This window comes from Bison bison, unplaced genomic scaffold (genome assembly GCF_000754665.1).
Source record: "Bison bison bison isolate TAMUID 2011002044 unplaced genomic scaffold, Bison_UMD1.0 scf7180017864168, whole genome shotgun sequence".
In the NCBI taxonomy this organism is placed as follows: Eukaryota; Metazoa; Chordata; class Mammalia; order Artiodactyla; family Bovidae; genus Bison; species Bison bison.
Window position 1 is genome coordinate 2219906 of NW_011494740.1, and position 6937 is coordinate 2226842.

Sequence of the window (6937 nt, forward strand, 5' to 3'; positions counted from 1 at the left end):
CAACAGAATGGGAAAGACTAGAGATCTCTTCAAGAAAATTAGAGATACCAAGGGAACATTTCACTGTATGTTAGAAGATGGTTGTCGTTATCAGTCTTATCAGTCAGGCTTTATTATGTCACTGCTGCTATTGCCATTCCCTTTGTCATCTATCCATCTTGATGGCCTGGAAGAGAGAGGGTAAAGATCAGACATACACCCTGGCTCTGGTTTTCACAGCAGGTGGGACATGACTGTGGTCATGTGGATGGAGTGTCAGGTGAGTCTCATTGAGAAATACTCTATGGCACAACATTTGGACCAGAAGGTAGGGTTTTCAAAAGGGGTTGGTCCTTAGATTCACATTTATGCAGGCATTGTGACATATTCTGAAGATGTATCTGCTCAAGTTCAAGCTGGAAAGATATGAGGACATTGGTGTAGTCTCCAAGAAGGAAGAGGGGGCAGTTTTAGATTTAAGTCAGTCAGTATCTGCTTTTCCTTCTTGAGACTGGGACTATTGTAAATTCTCTTCTAGAAGAAGAGAATTGCATAGGACTTGACACTGAGGAAAGTGTGAATGTAAGGCTAACTTATTAATAATAAATTTATTCATAATACTGCTAATAAAAAAGAAGAGTCTTTAAAAACAGTTGAAATTTGGGAGAGAAAGAACTGGTATGGAATGGTGGAAAATAAAATATAATTAAACCTACATATACTTGTATATACATTGCTTTGAGAATTAAGACAAGTGGTAAAGTAAGCTCAGGAAATAGCTCAAATTGGTTTAGTGTATTTGAATATGTAAATATCTTGAAATATGAATCGCTAAGATTTAAGAATACTTCATTTTGGTGATGGTTCAAGCTGAATTTTTAGTTTAAGTTTTTCTCCATAGTATTCATTTTATATTGAAGTTGAAAATCCAACAAGTAAATTGTAGAATCTCTATTTCTAGGCCATTTTGAGTTCTCTCTTTCCATACACAGCCCTGGCCATTGGTTTAAGTGGCTTTGGTTAATGGGAATGAATCCCTAACACCTGATTTAAATCTTGAGATTTGCCCATTATCCTTAAGTGAGAGAGTTTAAAAACATTTCCCTTTTGAGTGGTGAGTATTTGTGTATGTCAGGGGATGTTCAGAAAAAAGCAGCCAATGTGGGTTGCAGGTATTGTTTCTTGTCTTAGCTCAGGGGGTGATGTTTGGTGTCATTAGGAGCAGAGGTTTTTTTCTGGATGGAGAAGGGTATAAATTTTTAGGATGGCTGGCAGCTGGAAGCTAGTGATTGAATCTTGAAGCCCACCACTTTAGGGCTGCCGGAACCTCTTCTGCACGAGATTGCAAGTGGTGCAATCAAGCAGGAAGGATGCTGAGGAAGGACCTTTTGGTTTGCTAGCCTGGTGATTTCCCTGGGGTTTCTGCTGTCTGCCTGGCAAGTATGCTCTGCTTTGTGGAGGAGGGCCCCATGTTCTCCTTCCAAGGGCAACATATCTGCTTTTTAGATTGAGATCTAATTAAACTTGGATTCCTAGGTTTTTACCAGCAGTTGCAAAAGCAGGGAACAACAGACTGATATACAGGTGGTGGTGTTCTAGAAGTTGACTTGAGTGATGTTTGAGGTTCTGAGTGAGTTTTCTCTCTCTGCAATGGAAGTGAAATCAATTGAGTGCCATTTTTGTTGCTGGGAGAAACTGGGTCTGCTGGGTCCCTTAGTCAGGCAAATATAGCAAGCCTGCTTTGACTTCATTTTGTTTGGGTTTTTTAAACAGAAAGATTGGAACCATCAGAGTGTTTGAGATTAAAAGGCTACAGATACAGAAGATCTAAAGCTGACATAGGAAAAGAAGTAATTTCTCACCCCATTCCAATCATCTCAAAATCTTTCAACTATTCCTCATTGCCACCCTATCACATCCCAGGGGCTGTTCTGAGATACACTGGTGTGTTCAAGCCTTTGGGGGTGTGGTAATCTGTTAGCTGGTCATAGAGGTGGATTTGGCCTAGAGCTGCACAATTCAGAAGTTTTCATGTTATTACCAAAATAGGCAATACATTTTATGTGTGGATTCAAAGTATTTACTAGGGAAATGTAAACACTTAAAAGCAGCCAGTTTTGGTAACCTGTTTTGGAATTTTCTTTCCCTTTCCCCCATGTACCAGAAGCCTAAAAAAATAAATAAGGATGGTATAGGCATTTAACCTCTGAGAGGCCTCAATTGCCTGCCTCACAGGCACTCACAATATAGTAACAAATATAGAGACTAATGAAGAAGGCCAACTTCCAGTGACTAATTACAGAAAGAATTCAGTAAAGTAAGAACTCATTACTTGGAGAAGGTATTAGCATCTCCTGTCTGGGCCAGCAGGGCAGATTCACCAAGCAGAAAAATTCAAGAGGCTAAGGGAAGTCAGCCTAGTTTGGGGCAGGAGAGGGTTCACATAGAAAAGCAGAAGCAGTAAATCTCGATAATCAACTAGTTTTCAGGGACATAGATGGACTCTAGGATGACCTGCGTATTTTGGGTTTGAGCAAGCCGGTGAATGGTGGTAACTGGAGGAAAATTATTTTCTGGTATTGGGTGGTAAATTAGATAATTAGTTTAATGGTGTTAGTTAGTGTTAGTCACTCAGTCGTGTCCAACTCTTTGCGACCCCATGGACTGCAGCCCACCAGGCTCCTCTGTCCATGAGCTTTTCCAGGCAAGGATACTGGAGTGGGTTGTGATTTCCTTCTCCAGGGCATCTTCCCAACCCAGGAATCGAACACAGGTCTCCTGCACTGCAGGCACATCCTTTACTGACTGAGCTACAAGGGAAGCCCCAAGTTTAATGGTGGTGTTGAGTAAATATGTGATCCTGTGTTACAGGAAGGACTTCTTTACTCTTAACTTACAACTTCCCAGTATATAGTGCACTGTACAGGTCCAGGGGGGAATGGAAGAGTAGATTTATGGTTCCTGCTTTCAAGGAGCTTATTCTCTAATTGCAGTCGCTGCTGCTGCTGCTGCTAAGTCGCTTGAGTCGTGTGCAACCCCATAGACGGCAGCCCACGAGGCTCCCCTGTCCCTGGGATTCTCCAGGCAAGAACACTGGAGTGGGTTGCCATTTCCTTCTCCAATGCATGAAAGGGAAAAGTGAAAGTGAAGTCGCTCGGTCGTGTCTGACTCTTTGCGTTCCCATGGACTGCAGCCTACCAGGCTCCTCCGTCCATGGGATTTTCCAGGCAAGAGTACTGGAGTGGGGTGCCATTGCCTTCTCCAAATTGCAGTCGCTAGTAACTCTCTAAGTCAACAGCAGGAGCAATGTTACAGGCAGTACATGAATGAGTGCTAAGTGAATTGTATAGGTGCTTCTTGCTTTTCTGCAATTGGTATACAAGCAGAATTTGTCATTTGGTTTTACTTTCATAGTTTGTGATGTTGAGTATAGCCGGAGCTCATTTAATAATACTGTGGGTTATTTGCTTTGGAACAACTCATTTTAATTTTATAAGGTTGAAACTTTGTTTTATTTTACAGAGGGAAAGCTAAAACCCTGAGAGGTTAAATAACTTTCCCAAAGTCATGGAACTGTTAAACAGTAAAGTTAAGATTCATCTCTAGTCAATCTGAATCTAAAGTCCCCTCTTCTCAGTTTTAAAAACAACCTTTTTTTTTTCTTTAAAGTAAATATATCCCCTATTTATTAATTTCAGACATGTATATTGCTTGTAATTTGGTTCCTGATTTCTGGTTAGATGTTTAGGGTAAATTCCTGGAAGTGGATTCCCTGTACCAAAGAATGTAAAATTTAAGCTTCTTTTAGAATATATCAGATTCTTTTTCAGAAAAGTTAAAAATATTTAGAGTCTAGGTGTACTTCTCAATCCCACATAGAAGTATATTTCAATCTCATGTGATTGTCTAAGCCATGACATACAAGAGGACTCAGTAACACTGTGATAAAGATGGTGGTTAGGATAATGAATCAGTGAATCTGTTAGAGCAGGAAGGAACTCCAGGTGTCAGGGAGCCATGTCCTTCTTTATTAAGGACCAAGGCTCAGAGAGCTTAAGGGACCTCATCCAGGTCACACCCCTCATTAGAGTCAGTCTGGACAAGAAGCTGCATTTGGCACTTTGTGATACGCTGAGGCAGAGTCTCTAGGATGGTATGGATGATTCTGGGGTTGCTACAATGTCTATCTGGGGTCTCAGCTGGAGATTTAAGAGCCTTTTAGTGTTTGAGTGAGCTTCATAGTTCATCTTTGAAACTTCACAGTTCTGTCAGAAGGATGTGGAAGTAACTCAAAGGGATTTTCCCTGAATTGAGAGGTCCCTCACCCACCCCTGCTGAGCTGAAGGGAATCCTGGAATCCCCTTTCGTGAGTTTTCCTGCACTGGCCCACTGTAAGATCCACAGGGGTTATTCTGAACACTCTCTTTGTTATTCTGTAGATGATACAATATCTTTGAACAAAAGGGTGCTCATGTAATTCAAAACTCGTATAACTAAAGACTGATTTTCTATGAGTGTGTTAGTCACTCAGTTGTGTCTGATCCTTTGCCACCCCATGGACTGGGGCCCACCAAGCTCCTCCATCCATGGGATTTTCCAGGCAAGAATACTGGAGTAGATTGCCGTTGCCTTCTCCAGGGGATCTTCCCCACCCAGGGATCAAACCTAGGTATCCCAATTTGTAGGCAGACTTTTTACTGTCTGAGCCACTAGGGAAGACTCTGATTTTCTATAGCACTGACCAAAAAAGGAGGATATTTTTGTTTTTTATTGCTTGATCATGTAGCAATACAGTTCAAGCCTGGTTTTCAATCAATTCAGTTTAGTCACTCATCATGTCAGACCCTTTGCCACTCCATGGACTGAAACACGCCAGGCTTCCCTGTCCTTCACCAACTCCTGGAGCTTGCTTAAACTCATGTCCATTGAGTCAGTGAAGCCATCCAGCCATCTCATCCTCTGTCATCCCCTTCTCCTCCTGTCTTAAATCTTTCCCAGAATCAGGGTCTTTCCCAATGAGTCAGTTCTTTGCATCAGGTGGCCAAAGTATTGGAGCTTTAGCATCAGTCCTTCCAATGAATATTCAGGACTGATTTCCTTTAGGATGGACTGGTTGGATTTCCTTGCAGTCCAAGGGACTCTCCAGAGTCTTCTCCAACATCACAGTTCAAAAGCATCAATTCTTTGGTGCTCACCTTTCTTTATGGTCCAACTCTCACATCCATACATGACTACTGGAAAAACCATAGCTTTGACTAGATGGACCTTTGTCAGCAAAGTAATGTTTCTGCATTTTAATATGCTGTCTGTGTTTGTCATAGCTTTTCTCCAAGGAGCAAGCATCTTTTAATTTCATGGCTGCAGTCATTGTCCACAGTGATTTTGGAGCCCAAGAAAATAAAGACCTTCACTGTTTCCATTGTTTCTCCATCTGTTTGCTATGAAATGATGGGATTGAATGCCATGATCTTAGTTTTTGAATCTTGAGTTTTAGGCAAAGTTTTTCACTCTCCTCTTTCACTTTCATCAAGAGGCTCTTTGGTTCTTTTTTGCTTTCTGCCATAAGAGTGGTGTCATCAGCATATGTGAGGATATTATTATTTCTCCCGGCATGAACAGAATGAAAAGACAAAAAGATAGGACACTGAAAGATGAACTCCCCAGGTCAGTAGGTGCCAAATATGCTGCTGGAGATCAATGGAGAAATAACTCCAGAAAGTATGAAGAGATGGAGCCAAAGCAAAAACAATACCCAGTTGTGAATATGACTGGTGATGGAAGTAAAGCCTGCATAGGAACCTGGAATGTTAGGTCCGTGAATCAAGGCAAATTGGTAGTGGTCAAACAGGAGATGGCAAGAGTGAACATCAACATTCTAGGAATCAGCAAACTAAAATGGACCAGAATGGGTGAATTTAACTCAGATGACCATTATATCTACTACTGTGAGCAAGAATCCCTTACAAGAAATGGAGTAGCCATCATAGTCAACAAAAGAGTCTGAAATGCAGTACCTGGATGTGATCTCAAAAAAGACAGAATGATCTCTGTTCGTTTCCAAGGCAAACCATTCAATATCTTAGTAATCCAAGTCTACTCCCCAACCAGTAATGCTGAAGAAGTTGAATGATTCTATGTAGACCTACAAGACCTTTTAGAACTAACACCCAAAAGAGATGTCCTTTTCATTACAGGGGACTGGAAAAAAGTAGGAAGTCAAGAAATACCTGGAGTAACAGGCAAACTTGGTCTTGGAGTACAGAATGAATCAGGGCAAAGGTTAATAGAGTTTTGCCAAGAGAATGCAGTGATCATAGCAAACACTCTCTTTCAACAACACAAGAGAAGACTCTACACATGGACATCATCAGATGGTCAATACTGAATTCAGACTGATTATATTCTTTGTGGCTGAAGATAGAGAAACTATACACAGTCAGCAAAAACAAGACAGGGAGCTGACTGATTATGGCTCAGATCATGAACTCCTTATTGCCAAATTCAGACTTGAATTGAAGAAAGTAGGGAACACCACTAGACCATTCAGGTATGACCGAAATCAAATCCCTTATGATTATACAATGGAAGTGAGAAATAGATTCAAAAGATTAGATCTGATAGACAGAGTGCCTGAAGAATTATGAACGGAGGCTCATGACATTGTACAGGAGGGAGTGATCAAGACCATCCCCAAGAAAAAGAAATGCAAAAAGGCAAAATGGTTGTCTGAGGAGGCCTTAGAAATAGCTGAGAAAAGAAGAGAAGCTAAAGGCAAAGGAGAAAAGGAAAGATATACCCATTTGAATGCTGGGTTCCAAAGAATAGCAAGGGGACATAAGAAAGCCTTCCTCAGTGATCAGTGTAAAGAAATAGAGGAAAACAAAAGAATGGGAAGACTAGAGATCTCGTTAAGAAAATTGGAGGAAAAAAAAAAAAAAAGAGGAAAAAAAAAAAAAAA